Source organism: Medicago sativa, chromosome 7, assembly GCF_051527215.1.
Source record: "Medicago sativa cultivar Bolivia chromosome 7, Bolivia_mono, whole genome shotgun sequence".
In the NCBI taxonomy this organism is placed as follows: Eukaryota; Viridiplantae; Streptophyta; class Magnoliopsida; order Fabales; family Fabaceae; genus Medicago; species Medicago sativa.
The window spans coordinates 31,562,841-31,582,670 of NC_140755.1; the positions used below are offsets into that span (position 1 = coordinate 31,562,841).

General features: G+C 29.4%; 1 long non-coding RNA gene across 1 annotated transcript; it reads left to right on the plus strand.

Moving 5' to 3' along the window:
• The first annotated feature begins 5,397 nt into the window (after positions 1-5,397).
• LOC146905618 (uncharacterized) lies at positions 5,398-9,166 on the plus strand. The gene is made up of 4 exons (XR_015018355.1): positions 5,398-5,755; positions 6,596-6,722; positions 8,140-8,367; positions 8,995-9,166. It is a non-coding gene; the product is annotated as an uncharacterized LOC146905618 (long non-coding RNA).
• Positions 9,167-19,830: the final 10,664 nt, after the last annotated feature.

Genomic DNA, 19,830 nt, shown 5'->3' on the forward strand with positions numbered 1-19,830 from the left:
TTTTCTGAATAGCATAACCGGTGAGATTTAGACTCAAATATTTCTATATCCATTCAAGGTTGTTAGATACATAAATACTTTCCATTATGAGTGCTCCATATGAATGCTATTTTTGCTCGAATTTGTGGTCGTTCTTTACGGACAATCAGTTAGATTCTAATACACACGAGGCATTTTTTTTAGTACCTTGAGCCTTTGAGGCCACCCTCTTTATATTCTTATTATCATTTGTGAAACCACTTTGAGCCTTCAGATGAAATTTCTTTCTTAATGACGAAGCATGTCACAGTCCTGAACCTTAAAAGCACCCGCTTTGATTTCTCTTGGAGTTAGATAGGATATTATTATGATTGAATATGGTTTAAAGTTAAGTTTGGGGTTGCTCTTTGGAATTAGCAACATTTTAAGTTTGGGGTGTGGTAACAGTAGAACTTATTTATGAGAAAAAGAAAAAATGTAGATTGTCATGGGTCTACAGAAAATAATAGAAAAAAAAAATCAAGAGGCAAAAACATCAAAAATTTTGGTCTCTGAAAAAAAAATGTGTCTATTTCGATCAAAAAGAAAAAGAAAAATAGTTCTACTGTTTTACCCATTTTGTCTGATTCAAGGAAGGAAGGTTGGCAGATCATCAATGTTTAGTAGGAATCCCTAGGTTAGTAAACTAACTTCAAGTTCTTTTGTTAGCCTACTTTCCCAAATATATCCATCTTTAACCTAAGCCAAGTTATAACCATTCAAGTCCTCAAAGTGTGCATCTAATTTAATACTGACTATCTGTTTAGAATTGTCTCAAATTTACAGCAAGGTACATTCATGTGACGACTAGAGTGGGAAAATGTTGTGACCATCTCTACTGGCTTTAGGTGATACATATGTGTATCATGGAAAAGAGTATGACTGAGAATATGAGCTACTTTATCTAGGCCGGACCCGCTTGAATGTAACATGGTAAGTTTAGCCTAAGTTGTAGATGTGATGAATGATATTTTGAGCACAACTCCTAGAAAAGGTATATTTTTCCTGGAAAAAAATGTAAATAATAACTTATGTTTTTTCTTTCCTAACTTGACGACAAACAACAGTTTAAGTTTGGGCTTGTGATGACATGTCATCTTACGTTATTCTTAGCATGTTTTTCAGTCAATTTTAGTCGGTTTATGTTTCAATTACTTTTGAATTAGCAAAACCCCACATGCAAGGATCACCGTGCGATCAGTAGGTACAATTATTCATCACAGGGATGGACCTAGATCAACCGAGATAGTATAGACTCCGCACGTAAGGATCACCGTGCGATCATCAGGTGCAACTTGACAACTGAATAGGTTAGAACGTCCAACAACCTCGTCATTTGTATAGTCTACTTAAGATAACTAAATGCAACATGATTGATATTTAAAACCAACAAAATAAATAGGGGGATTCAAAGAGTCATAACCGCTGCGTACTTTTCTGCATCCAAACAAGGTAACTTGCTATGTTGCAAACAGATAAAAAATGCAATTTCTAACCCTTAACTCTTTTTATTTTATATCGTTAACTTAAATTAATTAACACAAGTTGTTTAGACGAAACGACAATCCATGTGGATACAATACTCTACTTATCACTTTATTACTTGGTAAATGATTTGGTACACTTGCCTAATCCAACCATCAGTGTATCTTATGACAACTAGACCTGATATTGCTTATGTTGTTAATGGGGTCAGTCAATTTGTTGTCTCTCCCACTATATTTCATTGAAAAGTAGTTCTTCATATTATTCGTTATCTTCGGGGATCTTAATTTCAGAGTATTCTCTTTCCCTCATCATCTTCATTAGAGTTGTGTGCTTATTCTGATGCAGACTGGGCAGGTGATCCTGCTGATCGTAAGTCCACTACAGGGTTTTGTATCTTTCTTGGAGACTCTCTTATTACCTGGAAAATTAAGAAACATGAAATTGTCTCTCAATCATCTACAAAAGCTGAGTATCGTGCTATGACATCCACTACTACTGAAATTATTTGGTTGCGTTGGCTCCTGTCTGATATGGGTATCTCTCTTTCTAAACTAAATCTGATGTTTTGTGATAACAAGGGTGCTATTCAAATTGCTCCTAACACGGTCTTCCATGAACGCACTAAGCACATTAAGATCAACTGTTATCTTACTCGTCGTCATCTTTAGCATGGATCAATCACTCTACCGTTTAACTCCTCATCATTGCAGATTGCTGATTTGTTTACAAAGATGCACTCCACAAAACGTTTTAGTTTTTTAGTTGACAAACTCTCGATGCTCTGCTAATGCATCGCGAGTTTGAGGGGAGATGTTAAATAATATAGTTATTAATTATTAGTAAGGGTATTTTAGACATTTATATTCTTTGGTATATATTCTTTTTGTAAGACTACACATTCATGTTTTGCTCATTATGTTTATCAAACCCTTGCCTCCATGGTTTTTCTCTTCTTCCTCTTCAAATGTTATTATCTATGTTAGCAGGGACATTAATGCATAATATATACAAGGGTCGGGGTTAGAATCTTGAACATCCCACTTATTCACCTTCAAAAATGCGAAATTTTATCCACTAACCTACTTTACAATTTTTTTATCTCGTCTATAGCACAAGTATACACATTAGTGTTACACTTTTTTTTAAGCAACATTAGTGTTACCCATATATAATAGAGTAAATTACACTCCCCTCCTCTCAAAGATGCTTGAATTACACTCCCCTCCCCTCTTATGTTAAAATATACACTCCCCTCCCCTCTTATTCAAAATATATTAGAAAACTTTTCACTCCCCTCCCCCAAGAGAAGCTTGAATTACATTCCCCTCCCCTCTTATGTTAAAATCTACACTTTACTCCCTCAATATATATTTTTTATTTTTAATAATCTAGCAAAAAAATAATAATCTAACACAATTCGAAAAAAATAGTATTGCGGATCTATTTTAATATAATAAAAAATTGAATACATATTTTTTCGCTATTTTTTATTCACAATTTCATTAACATGTGGTTTTAAACGCTATTATAAAATATGAAACAACCTAAAATAAAATTAAAATATGTGAAAAATTACTAAAGACAATAAAGCATGGTTATTTAAAAGTTAATTTTATACTCTAAATGATAAAATTAATAGAAAAATATTTAAATTTAATTATCATTGACATTTAAATTATCAAAAAATGAATTAATTTTTCTTCAATGGTGGTTCTAAAATAATATATATCATAAAAATATTTGTTTGTCAAAATAGATCACAGTGCATATTTAATTATTAAGGGAGGGGTTGTAATTCAAGCATCTTATAAGGGAGGGAAATATAAATTTTACTTTTCGAAGGAGGGAAGTGTATATTTTAACATAAGAGGAGAGGAGAGTGTAATTCAAGCAACTTTGAGGGGAGGGGAGTGTAATTTACTCTATATAATATGATCAGTCTTATATTGTCTCAATCAAATCCTTGAAATTATTCTTCACCAAAAGTTAGTAACTTATTCTTCTAAACAAGGTAATAATTTATTATATAATAATGGCTGGTCTTTTTGACGTCAGAGCAATAAGTAAGTAAAGGTTTGATATTGAGACAATCTTGTGCAAATCACATTTTTCATAATAAATATTTACATGAGCCGTACATGCATAAGTCATGTAACAATTTTGAAATAGAAACATTAAAAATGGAGCAACAAAGAAACAGTAATCTTTATATAATACAAAAGCAGTGCGTTTGTTTCAAGTTATATTCGTAGATTCCCGGGAATAAAATGATAGAAATATGCATGCCTATGTTTGTTACAAGTTTACTAAATTTTATTCCCAGGTATAAAACGTTCCTGGGAATAGAAAATTTTTCCTAAAGAAAAGGGTGGGAATAAAGTTCCCATGAAGATGGGAATAATTTCATATGTAATTACCTATTATAATCTCTATTTTTATGGTTCCCGGGAATATTATAATGTTAAACAAGCATCTTTTTTCTATATACCTTGGAATAAAATTTTGATCTTTATGTTTCAAGGAATGTTATTCCTAGGAATAAATTTGGTAAACTTGAAACAAACACGAGCTAAGCAATAGTACACGTGGCGTTTTCATATTCTCCATCTCATTTAATGTTTTTTCATCAACCAATCAAAATGGATCTTTACTCATTCATTTTCTATTAGCCAATCAAAATGAATCATATGACTCATCTATTTTTCATCAACCAATCAAAGTTGATTATGACATATTCTTTCCTATATATATAAACAATTTGATTTTCATTATTTTCATCTACCTCTTTCTTCCATAAAATAAAAAAAATCATTGTTTTCAACCCCATTCTCTTTTATTTTATTTATTTACTAGTTTAGAGACCCGGCGTTGCCCGGGTTAGATATTAAATAGTAAGTTTTATAAGTTTGTGTGCACAAATACACATGTAAGTATATTAGATTGAATTTATTTAAATTTACAATTATAATAATATCTTAAAAATATATATATAAATGATGAGATGAATGTCCAATGCAAGAATAAAAAGTGTAACAAAATCAATAATGAATTAGTCCAAGTGGTAAGAGTTTTGGGTCCCTTTAAACTTGTGGTCATGGGTTTGTTTCGTGGCCCATGCGTATGAGAGAAAAAAATCGATTGAGAGGGAATAAAATTGGTGTTTGGCAAACCTGAAAAAGGAAAAATGTTAGATGAAAAGAAGGTTTGGGGTTTCTGCTTGTGCTCAAAATATGTAAATATGTGATTAACAAAAATTTATTTATTTATAATTAACATTCGCATTAGAATATGCTGCTAAAAGATAACATAATAACTAATCGAACCTTTTTTTTATCAAAAATAAAACTAATCGAACCCTTTTTTTCCTCAAACATAAAAACTAATTGAACGATACAGTGCTAAAAGATTAGTAATAACTAATTGAAGTTTCTTTTCCTAAAAACAAATAAACAAATTGAAGTCTTTTAATCATAAAATAAGATCATACATGTAAACTTTGTTGAAAGTATTATGTGTAGTTTGTTGAGATATTTCTGCTACATAAAATATTAGAAATTCAAAAAAAAGTTAAAGAAAATATTGAGTGGATAAGATCAAAATGTTCACTACAAGAAAGTTGTCATTTAGCTTCAATGATTTTAGCTTCAGACCATTTCTGATGCTAATTTTGTATGTTAGTGTCTGCTTAGCATCCACAAATTCTGATGCAAATGTGTTTTTTGCAATTCATTTATTTTATGAAATTTAGCTTCATTCATATGGAAGCTATTTGTTGAAGCTATATTTTTTAATTTAATTATCTAATTAGCATCCACAAAATCTGATGCTAAATTAGATTTTACTCATATTTTTTTTATCATCATTTTCTTTTTTTTGTCAATATTTAGTTACCCACACTTTTTTTCATTTTTTCCCCCAATTTTTTTTTTACACTTTCACTAAATAACACTTTCCCAAAATAATTTACAACCAAACATCGTTAACCTAAATCAGATTTCACCAAAATCACCAGTTCACCCAACTCACAATTTGACAAAATTCGTGATCTTTACTCGCAATTTCACAACCCAAATCACAAATCCACCAAAATCGTTAGCTATTATCACGATTTCACACTCCTAAATCGGGATTTCACTTCTCAAACCTATAATCACAATTCCTTAATTTGTTTCCGTTCTCGCGTCGTACTCGTCGGGAGGGGTAATCGTTTGCTGCTCATTGTTGCTCTTGCTCTTGATTCTTCAAAAAGGTATGTTTATTTTATCTCTTAACTCCTTTGTTCTCATGTTCACGGTTGCTCTGTTCAATTTTCCTCACCCAAATCACTATTTATTGTTTTGTTGGATGTTGTTGGGTTTCAGTTTCTTTCCTTTAGTTTTTAGGGTTTGTGGCTTCTAAAGATATTTGATTTTTTATGACATTTTGTTTGTGGTTTATTGTTTTTGATGGTCTCTTAGGGTTTCTAGGAATGGGTTTTGTTGTTTGTGGTTTTTTTGGGAATTTTGTGGTTTGTGGTCTTGTACGATGTTGTGTTGAGATGCTATGGTATGTTTATTCTTTTATTCCCATGAAATGTGTGAAACAAATGATTTGTGCCTTTCAAAACATTATTTGTTTATCCAAAGAACACCTTAAAACCCACAAAAGTCATTCCCAAATAGTATCCTTTACTGGGTCTGCAAAATCCTTTTTACTTATTTATTTTAAACTTTGGGATTTTGGATTTATTTAAGATCTTTACTTAATTAGTATGCCTGGAATTGGATCCTAAGGGCTAATAATAGCACAGCAGAGGGAGCAGCAAATATATTAGCTGCGGAGGATCCAATTTAGTACGGCTCGGTTGTTTTTTCACTTCTTTTGTGTGCATAACTTTATGAGTTCTTGACTGGTACGGTGGAGTTCTTAAGCATAAGGTTACTTTAAAAGTTAGGCTTCTTATGAGGCAATCCAAAACCCTCAAGATCTGCGCTAATCATCTTAGTATGTGTTGTGATTTTAATTTTAATTTTGTGATTGATTTTACTGCTTTTGTGTATTTGTTTTGTGATTTTGATTGTTGTGGTTATTGATTGTGATTGTGTTGTAGTTATACCTATGATGAGTATTCAAGAGCATGCTGGGAATGAGAAATCTTGTGTTTGGCATGCTAGGGATTCTGCTGATGGTGAGCTTAAAGGATGCACTTTTCTGTTTTCGGTTTTCTTCGATTGAATGTAAGTACGCTCTTTCAAAGCTGCATTTTGCAGATTTTTTGTTTACATGCTGCTATTTTGTTTGGTGTTCTTGTAGTTAGATTGGTTTAGATGAATATTGTGGGTCACTGTTAGATGATGTTTTATTTTGGGGGTTTTAATTTGCTTTAATGTCGGTCTATAAGTGTGATGATTTTGACTTCTAGGATATGTATGTTGAATGATTTGTGGAATATATCTAGCATGTTTGTGCACTGTGTTCAATGAATATGTATGTTGAACGGATATGTAGCAGGTGTGTTTGTGTATTCTGTTGAATGAATATGTTTGAGTATTGTGCAATGAGTAATGGATATGTATGTGTGTTGTTTCAATGAAACCATTTATTCTATTTGGGAATTTTGTTTGTCAATATATTTTGTTCTTCCTCGTCAATTAATTTGTAGTATATTTTAGATCTATTTTTTGTGTTATGTAAATCAGTTCTCACTCTTTTCAAATTGATTCGCTGATTTGTTAATTTATAGTCAATACATTTTGTTCTTCCTCTTCTTCAATTAATTGCTCTCATTGATTCACTTTGTTCTTGTTTTACACTGACCTACATGCTCTTCTATGGTCATCCCAACACTGAACTAACAAAGTGTGCACCAACTGAAATAATTTCAATTGATGATTTTTCTAAAGTTTGTCGGACCTTAAAGAAGGTACTTCATATGTTTTATGACAATGAAACAGTTTGGCGTTTTTCTAGTTAAGCTTGTACAGAGTATGAATGAACTATATTTGCACTCAAACTCTTTAGGTTTCCAGATGAAGTACCTTAATTCATCCCTTGCTTATGTCAATTTAATTGGTGTCAACTTAATTGGTTGTTGGCTATACTGATGTATATCTAGCTTTTTTTCTATTTTTAATAATTTTTATCATTTTTCTTTGCTATTAACTTGGTCCAAGATCAGAGGATGGAGACAAGATATCACTTATACTCACTTATAATTGATAATATCTCTTGTACTGAAATTTTAAAAGAGCAACACTCTCATGGTTTGCATTGTATGTGGTTATCAAAAGTATTCTCTATGTGAACAATGTTAGTCATGATAAATTTGTAATGCTTGTTTGTTTATTGTTGTCAGTTACTTAGATATGCATGACATGACAATAGTTGTCTCTTTCTTGTAGTAGTTATAGTAGAAAACAAGATTATTAATTGGTGGAGTGCTTGTACATGTTTTACTCTTATTTATTGTGTACGATTCACTTCCAACCATTATTAATTAATCACCTTGCCTTCACTCATTTTCTTCTACCTTCTTCCATATATACGTTGTGAAAGAATAAAAAAAATTTATTCTATGAAGTTATTCTCTCCTTTGGACTTTGGTATCAATTTGTGTGATTTTATTTACGTTGTGATGTCATTCTTCTAATTTAGGTGGAATATGTACAATGTAAGAGGTACTTGCTGGCTGGCAAAGGTTGATAGCAGATGCAAAGTAAAACTTTTATTCATTCCAATATTCAAATTTTCTATACCTCGTGGAATATTTACCTGGTAGTAGTTAATGAGGGGGGATATTCTTTCTGAAAACGTTGCTCGCTTCTACATTGCTCAAATTATTCTTGCCATCAACTCAATACATCAGCACAACTATCTACATAGGTATGTCTATTTTCGATTTGTTTGTTTTTTGTTCTATTAGTTGGCAATAGTCAGTTTATGCATAACATGATATGAGTTTTGGGCAGAGAACAATTGGAAGGTACATCCTAGCTTATGACTTGGTCTAACAAATAGAAAACACCCTGCTCTAAAGTAGTAAATAAGCATTATTTTACATGTAAGCTACTTACCATATTAACAAGAAATGCAGGTGTTGAATAGATCCAATGCAAATTATATTTAGCTTGTCATTAGATTCTAAATGATTATAGGTAGGGACACTCTGCCGTCATTATCCACTTTTATGTTGTCGTTACATGAGTTATATTAAATTATAGTACAGTTAATTTGTTTTTCAATAATGTTGTGTCTTCAGGTGATCATACTTATTGAGAATGTTTAGTATTATGCTGAGTTGATGGTATTCTGCTTGTAGTGGTATAAAACCAGATAACCTTATACTTTATAAAAATAGTCATATCAAGCTTTTAGCTTATGTAAGACTCTGATGACAAGTATTCAACAATATGCATACATTTTCTTTCTCAACACTTGTTTTATCATTTTTATAATCCAAATAGAGAGTATGCTTATGAGTTTGTGTTTTAATCTCATGATATTTTCTAGGGAACAATTATGCTGAGCAATGTTGAAAGGAGGTTAATGCACTGCGAGACTATATCATACTATTAAATAATTTTGTAACTGTTATTAAATATTTTATTTTTTGAGGATTTGTTATCAAAGGATGGATGGTCTCTACTTATGAGTATGTTATTAAATTTGGTTCCAATGTTTATATTTTGGTTATGCATTTCTGTTTGGAGGATAATTTTTTTTTTAATTGATGTTCTAAGTCGGTTAAAATATTAACAGATTTCAAAAGTAAATTTTAGCCTAGTTAGAGTCCACAATTTTGAGCGCTAAATTTGACAGGAATTAGTTTTCCCATTTGATTTAGCATTCACATTTACTGATGCTAAATTTAGCACTTTTAGCGTCCACTTTTGTAGATGCTAAGTAGCGTCTGCATTTATATTCATTCTGATTGTGCTTTTAGCTTCAATTTTAGCGTCCACTTTTAAAGATGCTATTTTAGCGTCAGCAGGAAGCTAGTGTTTAGCATCCAAGCTTTTACTGTCGTCAATTTTTTGGACTCTATGCTGACTCTAAAAGGCTATTAGCATCCACAATTTGCCTTTTAGCATCCATTTTCCTGCTGAATCTAAAACACCATTTTCTTGTAGTGGTTGTTGAGATATTTACGTTAAATAAAATATTGGTTTTTTAAAAATAGAAAAAATAATGAAAATATTGAGAATGAATGTGGAAGTGGCACGTGACATAAAAAACCTTACTTTATATATATACTATTGATTGATTGATTGATGTGTAGTTTGTTGAGATATTTCTCCTACATAAGATATTAGAAATTCAATAAAAATTTAAAGAAAATACTGAGTGCATAAGATCAAAAGTTTGTTGAGATATTTATGTTAAATAAAATATTGGTTTTTAATAATAGAAAAAATAATAAAAATATTGAGAATGAATATACTATTGATTGATTGATTGATTGATGTGTAGTTTGTTGAGATATTTCTGCTACATAAAATATTAGAAATTCAATAAAAATAAAAATAAATACTGAGTGCATAAGATCAAAAGTTTGTTGAGATATTTATGTTAAATAAAATATTTGTTTTTTTTTGACAAAAAATAAATTATTGGTTTTTAAAAATAGAAAAAATAATAAAAATATTGAGAATGAATGTGGAAGTGACACATGGCATAACATACCTTCCTTTATATATATACTATTGATTGATTTAGAAATAAGGATCTGAAATAATAGTATAGGTGTTATCATAAACTGATAGTATAGGTGATTAATAATATTAAAACGCTACTGGTGAAATAATAATATTTTAGGACCTGAAATATTATTATTAAAATCAAAACGCTACTGATTAATAATATTGAAACGAAAAGGACCTGAAAAAATAGTATATGTGATAATAGTATAGCTGATTAATAATATTAAAACGCTATTGTTGAATCGAAAAGAGAAAAAAAAAATAGTATAGGTGTTAGTTCAAGGACGTGAAACAGAAACAATAGTGTAGGTGTTAGTTCAAGCACCTGAAACTCGTAGGTGTTTGTAATGGATGCCAACAATAATAGTTCAAGGACCTGCAAAAAAAAAAAAACAATCAGTAAACTCACTCGTAGGTGTGTTAGTTCCCTCTTATATTATATATAAAAATAAAAATCTAAGCATAAGTAAAAGTAAAAGAAACAATAGTATAGGTGTTTGTCAAACCTAAAGAAAGAAAAAGCTTAGGTCAAAAGAAGGTTTGAGTTTCAGTTTCTGCTCAAAATATGTGATTACGTGATTAAAAAATTCTCCTTTATTTATAGTGAAAAAAAACAAACCGAAGCCTTTTTTTCCTCAATGAAAAAACTAATTGAATAATATGGTGCTAAAAGAGATAGTAACTAATTGAAACTTCTTTTCCTAAAAAAAGAAATATTTAATGGATAGTATTGAAAGTATTATATATAGTTTGTTGAGACATTTTGGCTACATAAAATATTAGGAATTAATTATAAAATTAAATAAAAATATTTCACGTCCTGAAATATTATTATTAAAATCAAAACGCTACTGATTAATAATATTAAAACGAAAAGGACCTGAAAAAATAGTATAGGTGATAATAGTATAGGTGATTAATAATATTAAAACGCTACTGTTAAAACGAAAAGGAAAAAAAATAGTATATGTGTTAGTTCAAGGACTTGAAACAGAAACAATAGTATAGGTGTTAGTTCAAGGACCTGAAACTCGTAGGTGTTTGTAATGGATGCAAGCAACAATAGTTCAAGGACCTGAAAGAAAAAAAAACACAATCGGTAAACTCACTCGTAGGTGTTAGTTCCCTCTCATATTATATATAAAAATAAAAATTTAAGCATAAGTAAAAGAAACAATAGTATAGGTGTTTGTCAAACCTGAAGAAAGAAAAAGCTTATACCAAAAGAAGGTTTGAGTTTCAGTTTCTCCTCAAAATATGTGTTTACGTGATTAAAAAATTCTCCTTTATTTATAGTTAAAAAAAATAAATCGAAGCCTTTTTTTCCTCAATGAAAAAAACTAATAGAAACTTCTTTTCCTAAAAAAAAGAAAGAAAAAAATAAAGGAAGATTTAATGGATAGTATTGAAAGTATTATATGCAGTTTGTTGAAATATTTTGGCTACACAAAACATTAGGAATTAAATATAAAATTAAATAAAATATTTAGTGGATAAGATCAAAAGTTTGCTGAGATTTTTATGTCAAATAAGATGTCAAATAAAATATAGAAAAAAATATAAAAATATTGAGAATAAACGTGGAAGCGACACGTGGCATAAAAAACCTTACTTTATATATATACTATTGATTTATTTCTTTTTTTTTTATTGTTTTATTGTTTAATTTATTTAACATTTCTTATTCTTATGTTACTTTATATTGTGATTTCTTATGTTGTTGTTTTCTTATTCATATTCTCTCTTTTCAATTTTTTTTTTGGCATCTTTAATTTATTTTTTTCAGTAAAAAGTTCATTTTTCTTTAACTAAAAGGGAGCAAGGTGTTATCGTAAAATTTTAAGTGCATTTTAAAAAATAATAAACCCAGTAATCATTTATGTTTTATTTCTTTATCTAAATCTCTATCTCTATCTCTATATCTATATCTATCTATCTATCTATTATAAACATTTTCCTTAATATTTTTTTTTTAAGAGTACACGTGTCACTTTGATGTTCTAAGTCTCATTTAATGTTATGCTTGTGACAAATAAATGTACACGTAATCAAGAATTAGTTTGCTTCCTTAATTGTAGTCATTGGTTATAGTAGTAATTAAGAAGATCAAATTAGTTATTTTTTTGATTTCCACAACAAAAAGTCATACTTAAAAAAATCAATATTCGTTTGATTTCATTCTTAGCTTTTGGTAACCGAAAATAGCATTTTTATTGTGCAAATGAAAATGTTAGTTACCTAGAATCTATTTTAAAAATTATTATTTCATTATTAAATGATTTTATTTATTAATGAAAAATCAAATTTTAAAATTATTTTTGAACACGTCAATTAAAATTTTACGTTCGATTATATTATAACATGTGTCATTATTGTGTTGTTGAGCCAACTATATTGCATCGTACGTCTTATTTTTTTATTTTTTTTAAGTACTTCAAATTTTGTTCTTACTAGAAAGGTATGAAGTGATCAATCTTTAATTTTGTTTGGTCAAGAAATTTTAACCACACTATTATTGAAAATATGTTTTTTATTGCTTTATTAAGAATAATCTTTCAAAAAGTTATTCCCTAAACACATAATTCAGTAACCGAAAATGTTGTTCCCTAATCAAGTATATTAATTTGTTTAGTGTTTATTGTTTAATCACTAATCAACGTTTGCATATATTGAATCAACATCAACATTTTGATGCAAATTTGAACTCTCCATTCATTACACTGATTTATTTTGATTTTCCATTTATTATTACATATCATCAAATCATGATTTTTAAGGAAATGATGGTCAACTTAAAATCAAATCATGTAATTAATTTTATTTATATACCAATAAAATTTTAGCATGAATCGTGCGTTATTGATCCCTACTATTCAATTATAAAATAAACACAATGTCATCTTTGCATACGACATATTAACCATCGATCGTTCAATTTCTTATTTCTTCTATGTGTATTTGTGTGTACATGTGTTTGGTTTACGTATTCATATGCATATGTTCTCTATGCTTCATCATTCTTTTTTTTTTCATACTAATTGTATTGCATTTGTTCTCTTCGTAGATTACTAAGTTTGCAATGTTAATTGCATAACACAGTTTAGCATTATGTATTTGGAATTTAAGGAAGCTCATTGGTTAATACTCAAGAATCGCCATAGTCAACCACATATTTTGTTTTTTCATATTTTTACGCATATTAATAATGGAGCTTTTGAATATATATTCAAAACATTGAATTCATCTAATTTTTTATATTCTGAAGGAAGAAACTGTTTAACTTGAAAATATTGATCTCCTGGAAGATTCATAGATTTATCATTGAAAAAGTTTTCTAATTGGTCTAAATATTATCAGCTAAACGGCAAAGTTTAACGTCCTGGTGGATGTAACATAGACAATTTCATGGAATTGAATTGGTTGATTAAGGAAAAAAATTATAGAATCAGAAAATGAAAAAAGTTACATCTCTAAATTCAATAACGTTTGTATAAAATACGTTTAACACTGTTGACATTATTTTCAATTCCAATTTCATTTAGATCTCTTTCATGGATAATGGTTGGTTTGATTATCTTTTACCATTGTGTATTTTGAGGAGAAGTATTTGAAGCTTTTCACAAATGACACTAACTACTCTATATTGTTTATCTATCAGCGAGCGAGTTTTAATCCAGATGCATACTTATTTTCTTGGATATTAACTATGTCCTTTTTCACGGAGTGAGATCGGTTACATAGATCTAATTGTCTACAATGTTCTATCAGAATATAAAATAATTCATCATTTAATTTGTTAGGTTGAGGACATAATTCAATTCACAGTTTTTTTAAGGAAAATTCAATTGACAACTTGATAGGCATTAGGTGAATTTGGGTTTAGCATTTGAATCGACAATTATACTCTTTCTCAATTCTTCAATACTCTTTTTCAATAAAACTAAAAATGTTATATATTAAGAAAATCAAGTTTGTTTGTTTTTTTTCTAACACTATTAATTGAATTTATTGCAAAAAGCAAGCGTGGTCTAAAAAATATGAATTTATTGGTGGATTAAAATGAGTAAGAGTAATATTCTAAAATTGACCTTTAAAAATAAAGGAGTGTAGTATTCTAAAACAACGCTTAAAAATAAAGGAGTGTAGTATTCTAAAACGATGCTTAAAAAAGAATGAAGTAATAATTTTGTATGCCTTTTTGGTTGCAGTTGTAAATGACATATGAAACTTGTGTGAAACTAACAAATTTGACATTGTTTTATGTCAATTTTTATTTTATAGGTGATATTTACGAATAATAATATTGCATTTAATATAAATATCATATGTTATTTCAAAAAAAAATATAAATATCATATTTCTCATGTATCCGAAATATCTCCTTTATAAAATAGTTGATGACCCTCTAAAATAAATAGTTGCCGAAATTTTTTAAATTTTCTTTGTATTTCGTATATAATAACACTCTCAATTGGACCTCTCAACAAAAAAAATCCCAATTGTTTTTGAGAGAGTCATCTCAATGTAATAACGAAAAATAATAATTACAATGCTTTTGTTTCTTAATTAAAAGCACTGTCTTTATTTGTTTTCAATAAATTGTGTAACTATTTGATTTTTTTAAAGACGACAAATTATCTCATCGAAATTGGCACAATGGAGAATTGAAATTGAAACCCTCTTAGCCATGATCAAATCAGAAAAAAATTTGTCTAAAATAGAGGGGAGAATATCGTTCCAATAGAAGAAATTGTTAAGAGCAAGATTTATGTTAGCTAGGCAATCAACACAATGATTTTCTTCGCTAAATATGTGAATAACTATGAAATTCATACTTCTTAAAAGCATCGGAAAATTTCGTCATTTGTTGCTTAAATGTCAAGGAACTATTTTGGGAGATTTGAGGGCCAAATCTACTAGAGTGGAATATGTCTCCAACCCAAGATTCTTCAAATTATTGTTAAATGTAAGCTCAATTGTGCTCATTGCTCCCGAGATCTCTGCATGAAAAGTTGAAGCTTTACCATGGTTTTCATTAAAGAAACCAAGAAAAGAACCTTCAATATTACTAAAAATACTTCCATATGATACAATGGCAGATGTAGAAGCTCGATTAGTGTTACCTTTTCTTCTAACTATTTACCTATCATAGAGCTTCCAATAAAGAAGAGATTTTGAAGGAGTAACATCTATTATGCTCTAAATAGCTTTTGCCAAGTGTAACTTTTGAGATTGATGAAACTTGAACGAGTATGTCTCTTGGAAATAAAGATCACCATAAGAAGTGTACTTCCATATTATACATTAATATAAAAATAATTCATATTAATTTCATAAATCAATTTCATCAGATTTAACTACATGCGCCAACAAGTCAAAAATATTTTAGCATTCATATTGGCATGCCTATATATTTGATTAGGAAAAATTGACAGGGTAATTATGCTGCCAAGAATAAAAAAATTGAAATAATAGAGGTCGAATAAAAAAAATATTGCCTTGACAAAAAAAAAAAATTGTATGAAAGTGGATGACATCCAAAATTTAAGATTAAAAAAAATCCAACAAATAACACCTAAAAACTAACAAAGCAAATTATCATAATGTTGAAACTTTCACTAGAGCCTACATTGAGTTGTATCATTGCATTAGACTAAGATAAACCACACAAATGAGATTGACACCACATTTTCATCCAAAATCTTATGAACATGTATATGAGTCATCTCATTTATATGTTAATCAATATTTACTCTTCCATCCATTGTTGAACTTTAACTCATATTTAACGCATTATCATCTCTCTCAAGTGTGTGTGTCTCTAATTATGTGATATAGTTAAATAAGGTCAAATGAACGCACAACATGGTAAAAAAGGTGGTTTGGTGGTAATTTAATGGAGAAAGGAAATTAGAAAGAAAAAAAATAGGCGAAAAAGAAATTCAAGAAAAGGTTATAAGAAAAGGGGGGAGTTGTTTGTAATTTTATTGGTTTGTTGAAGGATTCAGAGATTTTTTTTTCGCCGCAACATTTAAAAATTTAAAATAAGCAAGTATTTTTTCATCTCATCATAACACATTTGCTTTTTCTATGGTTAAATCACATCAAAGACCAAAATGGAATGAATTTGACATAACAGAGATTAAGTAAAAAATATTGCATGAAAGCGAACGACATCCAAAAACTTCAATTTAGTATGAAAATTAAATAAACGATATCCTAAAACTAACAAATTAGCTCATCATAATGTTCAAAGTTTTGTGAGAGCCAATGGGTTGGAAAATCACATTAAATTAATAGCAACCAAACTTGTGAGATTGACACAACATCATCATCCAAAACCTTAAGACATTAGATATATTGATAATTTCACTTATTTGTTTCTCAATATTCACTCTTGCATCCAATGTGGAACTTTAAGTCACAATTGACACATCAATATATCTCCCTTAAGTATAAGACTCTCTATGACATGGTGACATAGCCCAATATGGTCAGGCGGTGGCATACCATTGTAAAAAAAGTGGGTTGATGATGGTTTCATGAAGAGAGATTTACGTTCCTATATTTCGGTAAAAGAGAGAAAGAAAATTAGAAAAATAAAGAATATGAAGAAAAAAAAAATTGAACATGAGAGAGATGATAAGTAATAAAAATGGTGTGTTGTTTTGTTCGTAGAAGTATTGAGAATAGTGTGAGTCAATGATAATTTCATGGGTTAGTTGAAAAAGTTGCATTTTATGAATTTGATTGGGTTGGATCATCACATTTGACTAAGAGAAACCCCACAAATAATATTGACATGACATCTGCACCCAAAAAATTAAGACATTAGGAGAATGCTAACCAATGCCCGTGGAGGTTAAGGAAACAAAATAGGCAATTATAAAAAGTAATGTAATTATTCCTTCATCATAAGTAAAAACTTATATTTTCAAAGCAAACTTTCCATTTGAAGATTCCTTAATCTATGTTATTCAATTCAATATATACTCACACATAGCACATTAACATCCCTCCCTTAAGTGTGGGATGTTATGTGTTTGTGATATGATGAGACGACCAGATAAAGTCAGAGGCAGAAAATGGTAAAACATGTGGGTTTGTGGCGATTTCATATAAGGTTGTTTTTATTACTATATTTTATGAGAAGATAGAAAGTAAATTTGTAAAAAATAAGATGTAAAAATAATTTGAACATGAGAGAAATAATAAGGGAAAAAAAATAAGGAGTGTATGTTTTGTCGACTGATAATTTAATGGATTTGTTGAATGAGTTGGAGATTACTGGGTATTAATGCTACAAAAATATTAGACTAATTTAAAAACACCACGTAAATTTATGTTTTTAATTAGCATGTACTTTGTCAATTCAGCATAGCACATCTATAATTTTCCGTTGTCAAATCCCATCAAATATCAAAAGTGAAAAGCAGATGACATCTAAAAACTAAAATTTAAGATAAAAAAAATTAAACCAACGACACTCCAAAACTAACAAAACAAATCATCGTAATATCGAGACTTCAGTGGGACAAATCATCATAATATTGAGACTTCAGTGCGAGCCTACATTAGGCTGAGAGCAACAACATAAATGAGGTTGACATAACTTCTTCACCAAAAGTCTTAAGGCATTAACCCACTTATATGTTTTTAAACATTTATTCTTGCATGTAATGTGAAATTATAACTCGCATTTGACACATTAACATCTCTCTTTCAATTGTGAGACTCTCTATGCATGTGATCCACCACCATAAGCCACTCTCGCTCCCCACACGACGTTGAACCAAAATATGATGCCACCGTTGGGACCTTTGTGGAAGCCAACACTAATGTGGATCGACACCTTAGAGAAAGAGCTACCACACAAGTGAGAATGATACCACATCTTCATCCAAAATTTTAAGCCATAATTATGTGAATTTTTTCACTTATTTGTTGTTAAATCTCCACTTTTTTATTCAATGTTAGGATTTAGTTGACTCTTGATACATTACAATATTCTCTCAAGTATGACAAAATTCTAGCCCGTGCTTGGCACGGGTGTCCATACTAGTGTGATTGAAAAACATAAGTTAAATATTTACATAAGTCGTGACGAGTCACCATCGATAAGATAAATGTTTAATGTTATCCTAATCATCAAACAGATCCTTAATTATCACCGTAAGTTAATATAATTTAATTACATGATCATGGCTGATCTTTTATTTTCATTTTTAGAGATGGCTGATATTTTCTGACGTCGATATGGGATAATCTCGCCCACATTTATCCATCATAATAAATACGGACATAAGTCACACTCTTTTCTTGTCAAAAAAAAAAGTCACACTCTTTTTTTTTTTTTTTGGTCTTAACATAGGTCACACTCTATAAATATATTCTCAGTCATGTAACTATTCGAAAATAGAAACATTAGAAATGGAGCAACCAAGAAACAATTCCATGAATGAAGAATATAAGAAACCAAAAGTTTATGATGAGTCAACATTACCAACAGATTATCAACTCGTAACTGAGTTCAAAGGACTTCTAAGGAAGTAATATTTTTTTTTTCTCTATCTTTTTTTTTTTTATTTTTTTTATTTTTTTGCATGTATATGATCAATTTGTTAATTAAAGTTTCTCTTTTTTGATGTTGGTATATATATTATATTATATAGAAGGGGGCTTTCGAAATGCTATGATGGAAAGTCACGGTCTTTTTATTCATTAGCAAATTTGAGGAGTGATGAGGATCTTGGGAAGAACCCTACCAAGAAGAAGATGAAGTACATACACAACGATGAAGGTTCAATGTCACCGTGAATGCAAGAAGGGACGTTCAATAAGCACATTACAAATATTTCTAATTTAACTGCTTTATATTTTGATTAAGAATATTATTATTTGATTCTTTATGTTTTATGTTGAATCAACTTTTGGTAGTGTTATAAATAAAATGGAAACAATATATTTGTTTCTGTATTGGAGCTAGTGAAAAGTTTTCATTTGCATTTTTTATTTCTATGGTTTAAAATTTGCAATTTTTATTTCTTTCACTTTTTATAATTCTCTCTTGTAAACAAACAATATGTGTTACTTCAACAAAATATTGTGTTAGAACAACCTTTTTCCTTTCAACAAAGTGGCAATTATTTTTACCGAAAAATTGAAAACCACGCAATATATAAATTTGTGGAACCGCTAGGACGGTCGCACAGTGAACATATTACGAAAACTCGATTAAATTATGCACCAATTTGAATAAATTATTTAGAGGGGGATATATTGACTCCAAGAGTAACTCTAAAGAGTTAATTCTTATTACTAATCATGTGACCATTAATTACTGTGATAATTGTTAAAGTAAATGAGGTCACATGATAAGTAATAGGAATTAAATCTAGACCATTAAATTTTGATAAAATGGAGGGTGAGGATGTGGAGTAACTCTTTAAAGTTACTCTTGGAGTCAATGGATCCCTCCTCAATTATTAATCCATATAATGTTTTTTTTTTGAATAAATTATTAATCCATATAATTTTTTTTCTGAAGAGGTTAAAATGAAATATATTACCACCACAAAAAGTCCTTCCTAGCATAAGACATGCCAGGAGAAACAGAGTTTATACAATATTTACAAAGGTCACCAAA